General features: G+C 40.9%; 20 non-coding genes across 20 annotated transcripts; all 20 read right to left on the minus strand.

Moving 5' to 3' along the window:
* Positions 1-301: 301 nt before the first annotated feature.
* LOC116676555 (U4 spliceosomal RNA) lies at positions 302-442 on the minus strand. The gene has a single exon (XR_004328753.1). It is a non-coding gene; the product is annotated as a U4 spliceosomal RNA (small nuclear RNA).
* A 666-nt stretch (positions 443-1,108) lies between these two features.
* LOC116676562 (U4 spliceosomal RNA) lies at positions 1,109-1,248 on the minus strand. The gene has a single exon (XR_004328759.1). It is a non-coding gene; the product is annotated as a U4 spliceosomal RNA (small nuclear RNA).
* An 869-nt stretch (positions 1,249-2,117) lies between these two features.
* On the minus strand, positions 2,118-2,255 carry LOC116676581 (U4 spliceosomal RNA). Its single transcript, XR_004328777.1, has one exon. It is a non-coding gene; the product is annotated as a U4 spliceosomal RNA (small nuclear RNA).
* Positions 2,256-3,043: 788 nt separating this feature from the next.
* On the minus strand, positions 3,044-3,182 carry LOC116676576 (U4 spliceosomal RNA). Its single transcript, XR_004328773.1, has one exon. It is a non-coding gene; the product is annotated as a U4 spliceosomal RNA (small nuclear RNA).
* A 673-nt stretch (positions 3,183-3,855) lies between these two features.
* LOC116676563 (U4 spliceosomal RNA) lies at positions 3,856-3,996 on the minus strand. Its single transcript, XR_004328760.1, has one exon. It is a non-coding gene; the product is annotated as a U4 spliceosomal RNA (small nuclear RNA).
* A 797-nt stretch (positions 3,997-4,793) lies between these two features.
* On the minus strand, positions 4,794-4,933 carry LOC116676561 (U4 spliceosomal RNA). The gene has a single exon (XR_004328758.1). It is a non-coding gene; the product is annotated as a U4 spliceosomal RNA (small nuclear RNA).
* A 785-nt stretch (positions 4,934-5,718) lies between these two features.
* LOC116676573 (U4 spliceosomal RNA) lies at positions 5,719-5,858 on the minus strand. Its single transcript, XR_004328770.1, has one exon. It is a non-coding gene; the product is annotated as a U4 spliceosomal RNA (small nuclear RNA).
* Positions 5,859-6,525: 667 nt separating this feature from the next.
* Positions 6,526-6,666, minus strand: LOC116676569 (U4 spliceosomal RNA). The gene has a single exon (XR_004328766.1). It is a non-coding gene; the product is annotated as a U4 spliceosomal RNA (small nuclear RNA).
* A 796-nt stretch (positions 6,667-7,462) lies between these two features.
* On the minus strand, positions 7,463-7,603 carry LOC116676580 (U4 spliceosomal RNA). The gene has a single exon (XR_004328776.1). It is a non-coding gene; the product is annotated as a U4 spliceosomal RNA (small nuclear RNA).
* Positions 7,604-8,389: 786 nt separating this feature from the next.
* Positions 8,390-8,527, minus strand: LOC116676582 (U4 spliceosomal RNA). The gene has a single exon (XR_004328778.1). It is a non-coding gene; the product is annotated as a U4 spliceosomal RNA (small nuclear RNA).
* Positions 8,528-9,352: 825 nt separating this feature from the next.
* LOC116676583 (U4 spliceosomal RNA) lies at positions 9,353-9,488 on the minus strand. The gene has a single exon (XR_004328779.1). It is a non-coding gene; the product is annotated as a U4 spliceosomal RNA (small nuclear RNA).
* A 790-nt stretch (positions 9,489-10,278) lies between these two features.
* Positions 10,279-10,417, minus strand: LOC116676575 (U4 spliceosomal RNA). Its single transcript, XR_004328772.1, has one exon. It is a non-coding gene; the product is annotated as a U4 spliceosomal RNA (small nuclear RNA).
* A 792-nt stretch (positions 10,418-11,209) lies between these two features.
* Positions 11,210-11,350, minus strand: LOC116676584 (U4 spliceosomal RNA). The gene has a single exon (XR_004328780.1). It is a non-coding gene; the product is annotated as a U4 spliceosomal RNA (small nuclear RNA).
* A 796-nt stretch (positions 11,351-12,146) lies between these two features.
* Positions 12,147-12,285, minus strand: LOC116676578 (U4 spliceosomal RNA). The gene has a single exon (XR_004328775.1). It is a non-coding gene; the product is annotated as a U4 spliceosomal RNA (small nuclear RNA).
* A 668-nt stretch (positions 12,286-12,953) lies between these two features.
* On the minus strand, positions 12,954-13,094 carry LOC116676547 (U4 spliceosomal RNA). Its single transcript, XR_004328745.1, has one exon. It is a non-coding gene; the product is annotated as a U4 spliceosomal RNA (small nuclear RNA).
* Positions 13,095-13,891: 797 nt separating this feature from the next.
* Positions 13,892-14,032, minus strand: LOC116676548 (U4 spliceosomal RNA). Its single transcript, XR_004328746.1, has one exon. It is a non-coding gene; the product is annotated as a U4 spliceosomal RNA (small nuclear RNA).
* Positions 14,033-14,832: 800 nt separating this feature from the next.
* Positions 14,833-14,973, minus strand: LOC116676559 (U4 spliceosomal RNA). The gene has a single exon (XR_004328756.1). It is a non-coding gene; the product is annotated as a U4 spliceosomal RNA (small nuclear RNA).
* Positions 14,974-15,774: 801 nt separating this feature from the next.
* Positions 15,775-15,915, minus strand: LOC116676549 (U4 spliceosomal RNA). The gene has a single exon (XR_004328747.1). It is a non-coding gene; the product is annotated as a U4 spliceosomal RNA (small nuclear RNA).
* Positions 15,916-16,585: 670 nt separating this feature from the next.
* Positions 16,586-16,726, minus strand: LOC116676571 (U4 spliceosomal RNA). The gene has a single exon (XR_004328768.1). It is a non-coding gene; the product is annotated as a U4 spliceosomal RNA (small nuclear RNA).
* A 792-nt stretch (positions 16,727-17,518) lies between these two features.
* On the minus strand, positions 17,519-17,659 carry LOC116676546 (U4 spliceosomal RNA). The gene has a single exon (XR_004328744.1). It is a non-coding gene; the product is annotated as a U4 spliceosomal RNA (small nuclear RNA).
* Between the last annotated feature and the right edge of the window lie 61 nt (positions 17,660-17,720).

A 17,720-nucleotide genomic window follows, 5' to 3' on the forward strand; every position in this document is an offset into this window, starting at 1 on the left:
TTTCAGAAGGGACCAACCTGTTTTCTAGTACTAAGCTGTGACATGGTTGCTTCTGCTGTAAATGTTGGCATTTCAGAACAGAAGTAATGGTGACTGAATGACTTTTGCAGCCAGCATCAAGCGGCCATTCCAGGAACTGCAGATTTGGCCATTGCATTACAGCTGAAAGTACTGCACCATTTGGACAGGCTAATTTGATCATTCTGCTGAACTAGGACAACATTGGATAAATACTTATAACAAGATACTAATAGTTCTCACTTACCTAGTCACTGGCTTTAATATTCATACACAAGGTAAGTCTCCCATGAGACTGACAAAAATTGCCAGAGCTGACTATATTTCAAGTCATCCCGGCGGGGTATTGGGTAAAGTTTTCAACCAGCAATAATCACGTCTCAGTAAAACCTCATAGACTATGAAAATGCCGCTGCGAAAGGATGCCCTAAAGTCCTCCAACATTAAACTGGACCTGGTTTAGCACTCACAACAGACATGGTCCATCATTTCTTTCCCACCCTCAGGGTGTACAGTCATACAGAAGATGCAAGTGATTGGCTTCTTGACCAAACTGACCTTTCCATGAGGTCACAGCTGTACAAGGACCATAAGCCATATGAAACATGATCTATATGTTTCAATGAGTTATTGCTAGGCAAATGAAGTCTTCAGTCTATGTCAGCCACAGAATATGTGATGCATCTACCTGTCACTCAAAGCCGTCCACTCCTCAATAAAACAGAACGTTAAGCTGTTGAAAACTGTTTATTTTAACCACTATGTCATTGTAATGGACAGGAAATTTGTCAGTAGGGACCAAACTTGTTTTCTAGTACTAAGCTGTGAGCATGGTTGCTTCTGCTGTAAATGTGGGCATTTCAGAATAGAAGTCAATGGTGACTGAATGACTTTTGCAGCCAGCATCAAGCGCCATTCCAGGACCTGCAGATTTGGCCATTGCATTACAGCTGAAAGTACTGCACCATTTGGACAGCTAATTTGATCATTCTGCTGAACTAGGACAACATTGGATAAATACTTATAACAAGATACTAATAGTTCTCACTTACCTATGTCAACTGGCTTTAATATTCATACACAGGTAAAGTCTCCCATGAGACTGACAAAAATTGCCAGAGCTGACTATATTTCAAGTCATCCCGGCGGGGTATTGGGTAAAGTTTTCAACCAGCAATAATCACGTCTCAGTAAACCTCATAGACTATGAAAATGCCGCTGCGAAAGGATGACCTAAAGTCCTCCAACATTAAACTGGACCTGGTTTAGCACTCACAACAGACATGGTCCATCATTTCTCCACCCTCAGGGGGTGTACAGTCATACAGAAGATGCAAGTGATTGGCTTCTTGACCCAAACGACCTTTCCATGAGGTCACAGCTGTACAAGGACCATAAGCCATATGAAACATGATCTATATGTTTTCAATGAGTTATTGCTAGGCAAATGAAGTCTTCAGTCTATGTCAGCCACAGAATATGTGATGCATCTACCTGTCACTCAAAGCCGTCCACTCCTCAATAAACAGAACGTTACCTTAAAACTGTTGAAAACTGTTTATTTTAACCACTATGTCATTGTAATGGACAGGAATTTGTCAGTAGGGACAAACTTGTTTTCTAGTGCTTAGCTGTGAGCTGGTTGCTTCTGCTGTAAATGCTTTCTTAGAATCATGGACTAAGGAGCCAATTTTTCAGTATTGACCAAACTGTTTTCTAGTACTAGCTGTGAGCATTTTCTCTGCTGTAAATGTGGCTTTCAGAATAGAATCAATGGTGACTGATGACTGCAGAAATCTTTTCAGAGGGACCAAACCTGTTTTCTAGTACTAAGCTGTGAGCATGGTTGCTTCTGCTGTAAATGTAGGCATTTCAGAACAGAAGTCAGGTGACTGAATGACTTTTGCAGCCAGCATCAAGCGGCCATTCCAGAACTGCAGATTTGGCCATTGCATTACAGCTGAAAGTACTACACCATTTGGACAGGCTAATTTGATCATTCTGCTGAACTAGGACAACATTGGATAAATACTTATAACAAGATACTAATAGTTCTCACTTACCTATGTCACTGGCTTTAAATTCATACACAAGTAAAGTCTCCCATGAGACTGACAAAATTGCCAGAGCTGACTATATTTCAAGTCATCCCGGCGGGGTATTGGGTAAAGTTTTCAACCAGCAATAATCACGTCTCAGTAAACCTCATAGACTATGAAAATGCCGCTGCGAAGGATGACTTAAAGTCCTCCAACATTAACTGGACCTGGTTTAGCACTTACAACAGACATGGTCCATCATTTCTCCACCCTCAGGGGTGTACAGTCATACAGAAGATGCAAGTGATTGGCTTCTTGACCCAAACTGACCTTTCATGAGGTCACAGCTGTACAAGGACCATAAGCCATATGAAACATGATCTATATGTCTTCAATGAGTTATTGCTAGGCAAATGAAGTCTTCAGTCTATGTCAGCCACAGAATATGTGATGCATCTACCTGTCACTCAAAGCCGTCCACTCCTCAATAAAACTTAAGCCTAAAACTGTTGAAAACTGTTTATTTTAACCACTATGTCATTGTAATGGACAGGAAATTTGTCAGTAGGGACCAAACTTGTTTTCTAGTACTAAGCTGTGAGCATTCTTCCTTCTGCTGTAAATGTGGGCATTTCAGAATAGAAGTCAATGGTGACTGAATGACTTTTGCAGCCAGAAATCTTTTCAAAGGGACCAAACCTGTTTTCTAGTACTAAGCTGTGAGCATGGTTGCTTCTGCTGTAAATGTGGGCATTTCAGAACAGAAGTCAATGGTGACTGAATGACTTTTGCAGCCAGCATCAAGCGGCCATTCCAGGAACTGCAGATTTGCCATTGCATTACAGCTGAAAGTACTACACCATTTGGACAGGCTAATTTGATCATTCTGCTGAACTAGGACAACATTGGATAAATACTTATAACAAGATACTAATAGTTCTCACTTACCTATGTCAACTGGCTTTAATATCATACACAAGGTAAAGTCTCCCATGAGACTGACAAAATTGCCAGAGCTGACTATATTTCAAGTCATCCCGGCGGGGTATTGGGTAAAGTTTTCAACCAGCAATAATCACGTCTCAGTAAACCTCATAGACTATGAAAATGCCGCTGCGAAAGGATGACTTAAAGTCCTCCAACATTAAACTGGACCTGGTTTAGCACTCACAACAGACATGGTCCATCATTTCTCCACCCTCAGGGGTGTACAGTCATACAGAAGATGCAAGTGATTGGCTTCTTGACCCAAACTGACCTTTCCATGAGGTCACAGCTGTACAAGGACCATAAGCCATATGAAACATGATCTATATTTTCAATGAGTTATTGCTAGGCAAATGAAGTCTTCAGTCTATGTCAGCCACAGAATATGTGATGCATCTACCTGTCACTCAAAGCCGTCCACTCCTCAATAAAACAGAACGTTAAGCCTTAAAACTGTAAAACTGTTTATTTAACCACTATGTCATTGTAATGGACAGGAAATTTGTCAGTAGGGACCAAACTTGTTTTCTAGTACTAAGCTGTGAGCATGGTTGCTTCTGCTGTAAATGTGGGCATTTCAGAATAGAAGTCAATGGTGACTGAATGACTTTTGCAGCCAGCATCAAGCGGCCATTCCAGGAACTGCAGATTTGGCCATTGCATTACAGCTGAAAGTACTACACCATTTGGACAGGCTAATTTGATCATTCTGCTGAACTAGGACAACATTGGATAAATACTTATAACAAGATACTAATAGTTCTCACTTACCTATGTCAACTGGCTTTAATATTTCATACACAAAGTAAAGTCTCCCATGAGACTGACAAAAATTGCCAGAGCTGACTATATTTCAAGTCATGCCGGCGGGGTATTGGGTAAAGTTTTCAACCAGCAATAATCACGTCTCAGTAAAACCTCATAGACTATGAAAATGCCGCTGCGAAAGGATGACTTAAAGTCCTCCAACATTAACTGGACCTGGTTTAGCACTCACAACAGACATGGTGCACATAATTTCTCCACCCTCAGGGGGTGTACAGTCATACAGAAGATGCAAGTGATTGGCTTCTTGACCAAAACTGACCTTTCCATGAGGTCACAGCTGTACAAGGACCATAAGCCATATGAAACATGATCTATATGTTTTCAATGAGTTATTGCTAGGCAAATGAAGTCTTCAGTCTATGTCAGCCACAGAATATGTGATGCATCTACCTGTCACTCAAAGCCGTCCACTCCTCAATAAAACAGAACGTTAAGCCTTAAAACTGTTGAAAACTGTTTATTTTAACCACTATGTCATTGTAATGGACAGGAAATTTGTCAGTAGGGACCAAACTTGTTTCTAGTACCAAGCTGTGAGCATGGTTGCTTCTGCTGTAAATGTAGGCATTTCAGAATAGAAGTCAATGGTGACTGAATGACTTTTGCAGCCAGAACTTTTCAGAGGGACCAAACCTGTTTTCTATACTAAGCTGTGAGCATGGTTGCTTCTGCTGTAAATGTAGGCATTTCAGAACAGAAGTCAATGGTGACTGAATGACTTTTGCAGCCAGCATCAAGCGGCCATTCCAGGAACTGCAGATTTGGCCATTGCATTACAGCTGAAAGTACTGCACCATTTGGACAGGCTAATTTGATCATTCTGCTGAACTAGGACAACATTGGATAAATACTTATAACAAGATACTAATAGTTCTCACTTACCTATGTCCACTGGCTTTAATATTCATACACAAGGTAAAGTCTCCATGAGACTGACAAAAATTGCCAGAGCTGACTATATTTCAAGTCATCCCGGCGGGGTATTGGGTAAAGTTTTCAACCAGCAATAATCACGTCTCAGTAAAACCTCATAGACTATGAAAATGCCGCTGCGAAAGGATGCTCCAAAGTCCTCCAACATTAAACTGGACTTGGTTTAGCACTTACAACAGACATGGTCCATCATTTCTCCACCCTCAGGGGTGTACAGTCATACAGAAGATGCAAGTGATTGGCTTCTTGACCCAAACTGACCTTTCCATGAGGTCACAGCTGTACAAGGACCATAAGCCATATGAAACATGATCTATATGTCTTCAATGAGTTATTGCTAGGCAAATGAAGTCTTCAGTCTATGTCAGCCACAGAATATGTGATGCATCTACCTGTCACTCAAAGCCGTCCACTCCTCAATAAAACAGAACGTTAAACTGTTGAAAACTGTTTATTTTAACCACTATGTCATTGTAATGGACAGGAATTTGTCAGTAGGGACCAAACTTGTTTTCTAGTACTAAGCTGTGAGCATGGTTGCTTCTGCTGTAAATGTGGGCATTTCAGAATAGAAGTCAATGGTGACTGAATGACTTTTGCAGCCAGAATTTTTTCAGTAGGGACCAAACCTGTTTTCTAGTACTAAGCTGTGAGCATGGTTGCTTCTGCTGTAAATGTAGGCATTTCAGAACAGAAGTCATGGTGACTGAATGACTTTTGCAGCCAGCATCAAGCGGCCATTCCAGGAACTGCAGATCAGGCCATTGCATTACAGCTGAAAGTACTGCACCATTTGACAGGCTATTTGATCATTCTGCTGAACTAGGACAACATTGGATAAATACTTATAACAAGATACTAATAGTTCTCACTTACCTATGTCCACTGGCTTTAATATTCATACACAGGTAAGTCTCCCATGAGACTGACAAAATTGCCAGAGCTGACTATATTTCAAGTCATCCCGGCGGGGTATTGGGTAAAGTTTTCAACTAGCAATAATCACGTCTCAGTAAAACCTCATAGACTATGAAAATGCCGCTGCGAAAGGATGCCCTAAAGTCCTCCAACATTAAACTGGACCTGGTTTAGCACTCACAACAGACATGGTCCATCATTTCTCCACCCTCAGGGTGTACAGTCATACAGAAGATGCAAGTGATTGGCTTCTTGACCCAAACTGACCTTTCCATGAGGTCACAGCTGTACAAGGACCATAAGCCATATGAAACATGATCTATATGTCTTCAATGAGTTATTGCTAGGCAAATGAAGTCTTCAGTCTATGTCAGCCACAGAATATGTGATGCATCTACCTGTCACTCAAAGCCGTCCACTCCTCAATCATAAAACAGAACGTTAAGCTGTTGAAAACTGTTTATTTTAACCACTATGTCATTGTAATGGACAGAAATTTGTCAGTAGGGACCAAACTTGTTTTCTAGTACTAAGCTGTGAGCATGGTTGCTTCTGCTGTAAATGTGGGCATTTCAGAATAGAAGTCAATGGTGACTGAATGACTTTTGCAGCCAGCATCAAGCGGCCATTCCAGGAACTGCAGATTGGCCATTGCATTACAGCTGAAAGTACTGCACCATTTGGACAGGCTAATTTGATCATTCTGCTGAACTAGGACAACATTGGATAATACTTATAACAAGATACTAATAGTTCTCACTTACCTATGTCAACTGGCTTTAATTTCATACACAAAGTAAAGTCTCCCATGAGACTGACAAAAATTGCCAGAGCTGACTATATTTCAAGTCATCCCGGCGGGGTATTGGGTAAAGTTTTCAACCAGCAATAATCACGTCTCAGTAAAACCTCATAGACTATGAAAATGCCGCTGCGAAAGGATGACTTAAAGTCCTCCAACATTAAACTGGACCTGGTTTAGCACTCACAACAGACATGGTGCATCATTTCTCCACCCTCAGGGGGTGTACAGTCATACAGAAGATGCAAGTGATTGGCTTCTTGACCCAAACTGACCTTCCATGAGGTCACAGCTGTACAAGGACCATAAGCCATATGAAACATGATCTATATGTCTTCAATGAGTTATTGCTAGGCAAATGAAGTCTTCAGTCTATGTCAGCCACAGAATATGTGATGCATCTACCTGTCACTCAAAGCCGTCCACTCCTCAATAAAACAGAACATTAAGCTTAAAACTGTTGAAAACTGTTTATTTTAACCACTATGTCATTGTAATGGACAGGAAATTTGTCAGTAGGGACCAAACTTGTTTTCTAGTACTAAGCTGTGAGCATGGTTGCTTCTGCTGTAATGTGGGCATTTCAGAATAGAAGTCAATGGTGACTGAATGACTTTTGCAGCCAGAAATCTTTTCAGAAGGACCAAACCTGTTTTCTAGTACTAAGCTGTGAGCATGGTTGCTTCTGCTGTAAATGTAGGCATTTCAGAACAGAAGTCAATGGTGACTGAATGACTTTTGCAGCCAGCATCAAGCGGCCATTCCAGGAACTGCAGATTTGGCCATTGCATTACAGCTGAAAGTACTGCACCATTTGGACAGGCTAATTTGATCATTCTGCTGAACTAGGACAACATTGGATAAATACTTATAACAAGATACTAATAGTTCTCACTTACCTATGTCCACTGGCTTTAATATTCATACACAAGTAAAGTCTCCCATGAGACTGACAAAAATTGCCAGAGCTGACTATATTTCAAGTCATCCCGGCGGGGTATTGGGTAAAGTTTTCAACCAGCAATAATCACGTCTCAGTAAAACCTCATAGACTATGAAAATGCCGCTGCGAAAGGATGCTCCAAACTCCTCCACATTAAACTGGACTTGGTTTAGCACTTACAACAGACATGGTCCATCATTTCTCCACCCTCAGGGGTGTACAGTCATACAGAAGATGCAAGTGATTGGCTTCTTGACCCAAACTGACCTTTCCATGAGGTCACAGCTGTACAAGGACCATAAGCCATATGAAACATGATCTATATGTTCAATGAGTTATTGCTAGGCAAATGAAGTCTTCAGTCTATGTCAGCCACAGAATATGTGATGCATCTACCTGTCACTCAAAGCCGTCCACTCCTCAATAAAACAGAACATTAGCCTTAAACTGTTGAAAACTGTTTATTTTAACCACTATGTCATTGTAATGGACAGGAAATTTGTCAGTAGGACCAAACTTGTTTTCTAGTACTAAGCTGTGAGCATGGTTCTTCTGCTGTAAATGTGGGCATTTCAGAATAGAAGTCAATGGTGACTGAATGACTTTTGCAGCCAGAATTTTTCAGAAGGGACCAAACCTGTTTTCTAGTACAAGCTGTGAGCATGGTTGCTTCTCGTAAATGTAGGCATTTCAGAACAGAAGTCATGGTGACTGAATGACTTTTGCAGCCACATCAAGCGGCCATTCCAGGAACTGCAGATCAGGCCATTGCAATACAGCTGAAAGTACTGCACCATTTGGACAGGCTAATTTGATCATTCTGCTGAACTAGGACAACATTGGATAAATACTTATAACAAGATACTAATAGTTCTCACTTACCTATGTCCACTGGCTTTAATATTCATACACAAGGTAAAGTCTCCCATGAGACTGACAAAAATTGCCAGAGCTGACTATATTTCAAGTCTTCCCGCGGGGTATTGGTAAAGTTTTCAACAGCAATAATCACGTCTCAGTAAAACCTCATAGACTATGAAAATGCCGCTGCGAAAGGATGACTTAAAGTCCTCCACATTAACTGGACCTGGTTTAGCACTCACAACAGACATGGTGCATAATTCTCCACCTCAGGGGGTGTACAGTCATACAGAAGATGCAAGTGATTGGCTTCTTGACCAAACTGACCTTTCATGATGTCCAGCTGTCACACCATGAAGCATATGAAACTGATCATCATGGCACAAATGACCATCTAAGCCATATGATCATATAAGTTATATGCTTAGCTCAAATGACAGTCTTCTAGTCAAGATATGTCAGACAGTATGTCAGTGCATCTCAACCGTACTCAAACTCGTCAACTCACTCAAATAACTACGTCACTCAAAGCCTTAAAACAGTTAAGAAATGTTGAAACTGTTTATTTTAACCACTATGTCATTGTAATGGACAGGAAATTTGTCAGTAGGGACCAAACTTGTTTTCTAGTACTAAGCTGTGAGCATGGTTGCTTCTGCTGTAATGTGGGCATTTCAGAATAGAAGTCAATGGTGACTGAATGACTTTTGCAGCCAGAAATCTTTTCAGAGGGACCAACCTGTTTTCTAGTACTAAGCTGTGAGCATGGTTGCTTCTGCTGTAAATGTAGGCATTTCAGAACAGAAGTCAATGGTGACTGAATGACTTTTGCAGCCAGCATCAAGCGGCCATTCCAGGAACTGCAGATTTGGCCATTGCATTACAGCTGAAAGTACTGCACCATTTGGACGGCTAATTTGATCATTCTGCTGAACTAGGACAACATTGGATAAATACTTATAACAAAATAATAGTTCTCACTTACCTATGTCACTGGCTTTAATATTCATACACAAGGTAAAGTCTCCCATGAGACTGACAAAATTGCCAGAGCTGACTATATTTCAAGTCATCCGCGGGGTATTGGGTAAAGTTTTCAACAGCAATAATCACGTCTCAGTAAACCTCATAGACTATGAAAATGCCGCTGCGAAAGGATGCTTAAAGTCCTCCACATTAAACTGGACCTGGTTTAGCACTCACAACAGACATGGTCCAATTTCTCCACCCTCAGGGGGTGTACAGTCATACAGAAGATGCAAGTGATTGGCTTCTTGACCCAAACTGACCTTTCCATGAGGTCACAGCTGTACAAGGACCATAAGCCATATGAAACATGATCTATATGTTTTCAATGAGTTATTGCTAGGCAAATGAAGTCTTCAGTCTATGTCAGCCACAGAATATGTGATGCATCTACCTGTCACTCAAAGCCGTCCACTCCTCAATAAAACAGAACATTAGCCTTAAAACTGTTGAAAACTGTTTATTTTAACCACTATGTCATTGTAATGGACAGAAATTTGTCAGTAGGGACCAAACTTGTTTTCTAGTACTAAGCTGTGAGCATGGTCCTTCTGCTGTAAATGTGGCATTTCAGAATAGAATCAATGGTGACTGAATGACTTTTGCAGCCAGAAATCTTTTCAGAAGGGACCAAACCTGTTTTCTAGTACTAAGCTGTGAGCATGGTTGCTTCTGCTGTAAATGTAGGCATTTCAGAACAGAAGTCAATGGTGACTGAATGACTTTTGCAGCCAGCATCAAGCGGCCATTCCAGGAACTGCAGATTTGCCATTGCATTACAGCTGAAAGTACTGCACCATTTGGACAGGCTAATTTGATCATTCTGCTGAACTAGGACAACATGGATAAATACTTATAACAAGATACTAATAGTTCTCACTTACCTATGTCAACTGGCTTTAATATTCATACACAAGGTAAAGTCTCCCATGAGACTGACAAAAATTGCCAGAGCTGACTATATTTCAAGTCATCCCGGCGGGGTATTGGGTAAAGTTTTCAACCAGCAATAATCACGTCTCAGTAAACCTCATAGACTATGAAATGCCGCTGCGAAAGGATGCTTAAAGTCCTCCAACATTAACTGGACCTGGTTTAGCACTTACAACAGACATGGTCCATCATTTCTCCACCCTCAGGGGGTGTACAGTCATACAGAAGATGCAAGTGATTGGCTTCTTGACCCAAACTGACCTTTCCATGAGGTCACAGCTGTACAAGGACCATAAGCCATATGAAACATGATCTATATGTTTTCAATGAGTTATTGCTAGGCAAATGAAGTCTTCAGTCTATGTCAGCCACAGAATATGATGCATCTACCTGTCACTCAAAGCCGTCCACTCCTCAATAAAACAGACATTAAGCCTTAAAACTGTTGAAAATTTATTTTAACCACTATGTCATTGTAATGGACAGGAAATTTGTCAGTAGGGACCAAACTTGTTTTCTAGTACTAAGCTGTGAGCATGGTTGCTTCTGCTGTAAATGTGGGCATTTCAGAATAGAAGTCAATGGTGACTGAATGACTTTTGCAGCCAGAAATCTTTTCAGAAGGGACCAAACCTGTTTTCTAGTACTAAGCTGTGAGCATGGTTGCTTCTGCTGTAAATGTGGGCATTTCAGAACAGAAGTCAATGGTGACTGAATGACTTTTGCAGCCAGCATCAAGCGGCCATTCCAGGAACTGCAGATTTGGCCATTGCATTACAGCTGAAAGTACTGCACCATTTGGACAGGCTAATTTGATCATTCTGCTGAACTAGGACAACATTGGATAAATACTTATAACAAGATACTAATAGTTCTCACTTACCTATGTCAACTGGCTTTAATATTCATACACAAGGTAAGTCTCCCATGAGACTGACAAAAATTGCCAGAGCTGACTATATTTCAAGTCATCCCGGCGGGGTATTGGGTAAAGTTTTCAACCAGCAATAATCACGTCTCAGTAAAACCTCATAGACTATGAAAATGCCGCTGCGAAAGGATGCTCCAAGTCCTCCAACATTAAACTGGACTTGGTTTAGCACTTACAACAGACATGGTCCATCATTTCTCCACCCTCAGGGGTGTACAGTCATACAGAAGATGCAAGTGATTGGCTCTTGACCCAAACTGACCTTTCCATGAGGTCACAGCTGTACAAGGACCATAAGCCATATGAAACATGATCTATATGTCTTTCAATGAGTTATTGCTAGGCAAATGAAGTCTTCAGTCTATGTCAGCCACAGAATATGTGATGCATCTACCTGTCACTCAAAGCCGTCCACTCCTCAATAAAACAGAACGTTAAGCCTTAAAACTGTTGAAAACTGTTTATTTTAACCACTATGTCATTGTAATGGACAGGAAATTTGTCAGTAGGGACCAAACTTGTTTTCTAGTACTAAGCTGTGAGCATGGTTGCTTCTGCTGTAAATGTGGGCATTTCAGAATAGAAGTCAATGGTGACTGAATGACTTTTGCAGCCAGAATCTTTTCAGAGGGCCAAACCTTTTTTCTAGTACTAAGCTGTGAGCATGGTTGCTTCTGCTGTAAATGTAGGCATTTCAGAACAGAAGTCAATGGTGACTGAATGACTTTTGCAGCCAGCATCAAGCGGCCATTCCAGGAACTGCAGATTTGGCCATTGCATTACAGCTGAAAGTACTGCACCCATTTGGACAGGCTAATTTGATCATTCTGCTGAACTAGGACAACATTGGATAAATACTTATAACAAGATACTAATAGTTCTCACTTACCTATGTCACTGGCTTTAATATTCATACACAAGGTAAAGTCTCCCATGAGACTGACAAAATTGCCAGAGCTGACTATATTTCAAGTCATCCCGGCGGGGTATTGGGTAAAGTTTTCAACCAGCAATAATCACGTCTCAGTAAAACCTCATAGACTATGAAATGCCGCTGCGAAAGGATGACCTAAAGTCCTCCAACATAAACTGGACCTGGTTTAGCACTCACAACAGACATGGTCCATCATTTCTCCACCCTCAGGGGGTGTACAGTCATACAGAAGATGCAAGTGATTGGCTTCTTGACCAAAACTGACCTTTCCATGAGGTCACAGCTGTACAAGGACCATAAGCCATATGAAACATGATCTATATGTTTTCAATGAGTTATTGCTAGGCAAATGAAGTCTTCAGTCTATGTCAGCCACAGAATATGTGATGCATCTACCTGTCACTCAAAGCCGTCCACTCCTCAATAAAACAGAACGTTAAGCTGTTGAAAACTGTTTTTTTAACCACTATGTCATTGTAATGGACAGGAAATTTGTCAGTAGGGACCAAACTTGTTTTCTAGTACTAAGCTGTGAGCATGGTTGCTTCTGCTGTAAATGTGGGCATTTCAGAATAGAAGTCAATGGTGACTGAATGACTTTTGCAGCCAGCATCAAGCGGCCATTCCAGGAACTGCAGATTTGGCCATTGCATTACAGCTGAAAGTACTGCACCATTTGGACAGGCTAATTTGATCATTCTGCTGAACTAGGACAACATTGGATAAATACTTATAACAAGATACTAATAGTTCTCACTTACCTATGTCAACTGGCTTTAATATTCATACACAAGGTAAAGTCTCCCATGAGACTGACAAAAATTGCCAGAGCTGACTATATTTCAAGTCATCCCGGCGGGGTATTGGGTAAAGTTTTCAACCAGCAATAATCACGTCTCAGTAAAACCTCATAGACTATGAAAATGCCGCTGCGAAAGGATGACCTAAAGTCCTCCAACATTAACTGGACTGGTTTAGCACTCACAACAGACATGGTGCATATTTCTCCACCCTCAGGGGTGTACAGTCATACAGAAGATGCAAGTGATTGGCTTCTTGACCCAAACTGACCTTTCCATGAGGTCACAGCTGTACAAGGACCATAAGCCATATGAAACATGATCTATATGTTTTCAATGAGTTATTGCTAGGCAAATGAAGTCTTCAGTCTATGTCAGCCACAGAATATGTGATGCATCTACCTGTCACTCAAAGCCGTCCACTCCTCAATAAAACAGAACGTTAAGCCTTAAAACTGTTGAAAACTGTTTATTTTAACCACTATGTCATTGTAATGGACAGGAAATTTGTCAGTAGGGACCAAACTTGTTTTCTAGTACTAAGCTGTGAGCATGGTTGCTTCTGCTGTAAATGTAGGCATTTCAGAACAGAAGTCAATGGTGACTGAATGACTTTTGCAGCCAGAAATTTGTTCAGAAGGGACCAAACCTGTTTTCTAGTACTAAGCTGTGAGCATGGTTGCTTCTGCTGTAAATGTGGGCATTTCAGAATAGAAGTCAATGGTGACTGAATGACTTTTGCAGCCAGCATCAAGCGGCCATTCCAGGAACTGCAGATCAGGCCATTGCATTACAGCTGAAAGTACTACACCATTTGGACAGGCTAATTTGATCATTCTGCTGAACTAGGACAACATTGGATAAATACTTATAACAATATACAAATAGTTCTCACTTACCTATGTCAACTGGCTTTAATATTCATACACAAAGTAAAGTCTCCCATGAGACTGACAAAAATTGCCAGAGCTGACTATATTTCAAGTCATCCCGGCGGGGTATTGGGTAAAGTTTTCAACCAGCAATAATCACGTCTCAGTAAAACCTCATAGACTATGAAAATGCCGCTGCGAAAGGATGCTCCAAAGTCCTCCAACATTAAACTGGACTTGGTTTAGCACTCACAACAGACATGGTCCATCATTTCTCCACCCTCAGGGGTGTACAGTCATACAGAAGATGCAAGTGATTGGCTTCTTGACCCAAACTGACCTTTCCATGAGGTCACAGCTGTACAAGGACCATAAGCCATATGAAACATGATCTATATGTCTTCAATGAGTTATTGCTAGGCAAATGAAGTCTTCAGTCTATGTCAGCCACAGAATATGTGATGCATCTACCTGTCACTCAAAGCCGTCCACTCCTCAATAAAACAGAACATTAAGCCTTAAAACTGTTGAAAACTGTTTATTTTAACCACTATGTCATTGTAATGGACAGGAAATTTGTCAGTAGGGACCAAACTTGTTTTCTAGTACTAAGCTGTGAGCATTCTTCCTTCTGCTGTAAATGTGGGCATTTCAGAATAGAAGTCAATGGTGACTGAATGACTTTTGCAGCCAGAAATCTTTTCAGAAGGGACCAAACCTGTTTTCTAGTACTAAGCTGTGAGCATTCTTCCTTCTGCTGTAAATGTGGGCATTTCAGAATAGAAGTCAATGGTGACTGAATGACTTTTGCAGCCAGCATCAAGCGGCCATTCCAGGAACTGCAGATTTGGCCATTGCATTACAGCTGAAAGTACTACACCATTTGGACAGGCTAATTTGATCATTCTGCTGAACTAGGACAACATTGGATAAATAATTATAACAAGAAACTAATAACTCTCACTTACCTATGTCAACTGGCTTTAATATTCATACACAAGGTAAAGTCTCCCATGAGACTGACAAAAATTGCCAGAGCTGACTATATTTCAAGTCATCCCGGCGGGGTATTGGGTAAAGTTTTCAACCAGCAATAATCACGTCTCAGTAGAACCTCATAGACTATGAAAATGCCGCTGCGAAAGGATGACTTAAAGTCCTCCAACATTAAACTGGACTTGGTTTAGCACTTACAACAGACATGGTCCATCATTTCTCCACCCTCAGGGGGTGTACAGTCATACAGAAGATGCAAGTGATTGGCTTCTTGACCCAAACTGACCTTTCCATGAGGTCACAGCTGTACAAGGACCATAAGCCATATGAAACATGATCTATATGTTTTCAATGAGTTATTGCTAGGCAAATGAAGTCTTCAGTCTATGTCAGCCACAGAATATGTGATGCATCTACCTGTCACTCAAAGCCGTCCACTCCTCAATAAAACAGAACGTTAAGCCTTAAAACTGTTGAAAACTGTTTATTTTAACCACTATGTCATTGTAATGGACAGGAAATTTGTCAGTAGGGACCAAACTTGTTTTCTAGTACTAAGCTGTGAGCATGGTTGCTTCTGCTGTAAATGTGGGCATTTCAGAATAGAAGTCAATGGTGACTGAATGACTTTTGCAGCCAGAAATTTTTTCAGAAGGGACCAAACCTGTTTTCTAGTACTAAGCTGTGAGCATGGTTGCTTCTGCTGTAAATGTAGGCATTTCAGAACAGAAGTCAATGGTGACTGAATGACTTTTGCAGCCAGCATCAAGCGGCCATTCCAGGAACTGCAGATCAGGCCATTGCATTACAGCTGAAAGTACTGCACCATTTGGACAGGCTAATTTGATCATTCTGCTGAACTAGGACAACATTGGATAAATACTTATAACAAGATACTAATAGTTCTCACTTACCTATGTCCACTGGCTTTAATATTCGTACACAAGGTAAAGTCTCCCATGAGACTGACAAAAATTGCCAGAGCTGACTATATTTCAAGTCATCCCGGCGGGGTATTGGGTAAAGTTTTCAACCAGCAATAATCACGTCTCAGTAAAACCTCATAGACTATGAAAATGCCGCTGCGAAAGGATGACTTAAAGTCCTCCAACATTAAACTGGACCTGGTTTAGCACTTACAACAGACATGGTCCATCATTTCTCCACCCTCAGGGGGTGTACAGTCATACAGAAGATGCAAGTGATTGGCTTCTTGACCCAAACTGACCTTTCCATGAGGTCACAGCTGTACAAGGACCATAAGCCATATGAAACATGATCTATATGTCTTCAATGAGTTATTGCTAGGCAAATGAAGTCTTCAGTCTATGTCAGCCACAGAATATGTGATGCATCTACCTGTCACTCAAAGCCGTCCACTCCTCAATAAAACAGAACGTTAAGCTGTTGAAAACTGTTTATTTTAACCACTATGTCATTGTAATGGACAGGAAATTTGTCAGTAGGGACCAAACTTGTTTTCTAGTACTAAGCTGTGAGCATGGTTGCTTCTGCTGTAAATGTGGGCATTTCAGAATAGAAGTCAATGGTGACTGAATGACTTTTGCAGCCAGCATCAAGCGGCCATTCCAGGAACTGCAGATCAGGCCATTGCATTACAGCTGAAAGTACTGCACCATTTGGACAGGCTAATTTGATCATTCTGCTGAACTAGGACAACATTGGATAAATACTTATAACAAGATACTAATAGTTCTCACTTACCTATGTCAACAGGCTTTAATATTCATACACAAGGTAAAGTCTCCCATGAGACTGACAAAAATTGCCAGAGCTGACTATATTTCAAGTCATCCCGGCGGGGTATTGGGTAAAGTTTTCAACCAGCAATAATCACGTCTCAGTAAAACCTCATAGACTATAAAAATGCCGCTCCGAAAGGATGACTTAAAGTCCTCCAACATTAAACTGGACCTGGTTTAGCACTTACAACAGACATGGTGCATCATTTCTCCACCCTCAGGGGGTGTACAGTCATACAGAAGATGCAAGTGATTGGCTTCTTGACCCAAACTGACCTTTCCATGAGGTCACAGCTGTACAAGGACCATAAGCCATATGAAACATGATCTATATTCTTCAATGAGTTATTGCTAGGCAAATGAAGTCTTCAGTCTATGTCAGCCACAGAATATGTGATGCATCTACCTGTCACTCAAAGCCGTCCACTCCTCAATAAAACAGAACGTTAAGCTGTTGAAAACTGTTTATTTTAACCACTATGTCATTGTAATGGACAGGAAATTTGTCAGTAGGGACCAAACTTGTTTTCTAGTACTAAGCTGTGAGCATGGTTGCTTCTGCTGTAAATGTGGGCATTTCAGAATAGAAGTCAATGGTGACTGAATGACTTTTGCAGCCAGAATTTTTTTCAGTATTGACCAAACCTGTTTTCTAGTACCAAGCTGTGAGCATGGTTGCTTCTGCTGTAAATGTAGGCATTTCAGAACAGAAGTCAATGGTGACTGAATGACTTTTGCAGCCAGCATCAAGCGGCCATTCCAGGAACTGCAGATTTGGCCATTGCATTACAGCTGAAAGTACTACACCATTTGGACAGGCTAATTTGATCATTCTGCTGAACTAGGACAACATTGGATAAATACTTATAACAAGATACTAATAGTTCTCACTTACCTATGTCAACTGGCTTTAATATTCATACACAAGGTAAAGTCTCCCATGAGACTGACAAAAATTGCCAGAGCTGACTATATTTCAAGTCATCCCGGCGGGGTATTGGGTAAAGTTTTCAACTAGCAATAATCACGTCTCAGTAAAACCTCATAGACTATGAAAATGCCGCTGCGAAAGGATGCCTAAAGTCCTCCAACATTAAACTGGACCTGGTTTAGCACTCACAACAGACATGGTCCAT

The sequence above is a fragment of the Etheostoma spectabile genome, unplaced genomic scaffold (assembly GCF_008692095.1).
Source record: "Etheostoma spectabile isolate EspeVRDwgs_2016 unplaced genomic scaffold, UIUC_Espe_1.0 scaffold00003451, whole genome shotgun sequence".
NCBI lineage: Eukaryota > Metazoa > Chordata > Actinopteri > Perciformes > Percidae > Etheostoma > Etheostoma spectabile.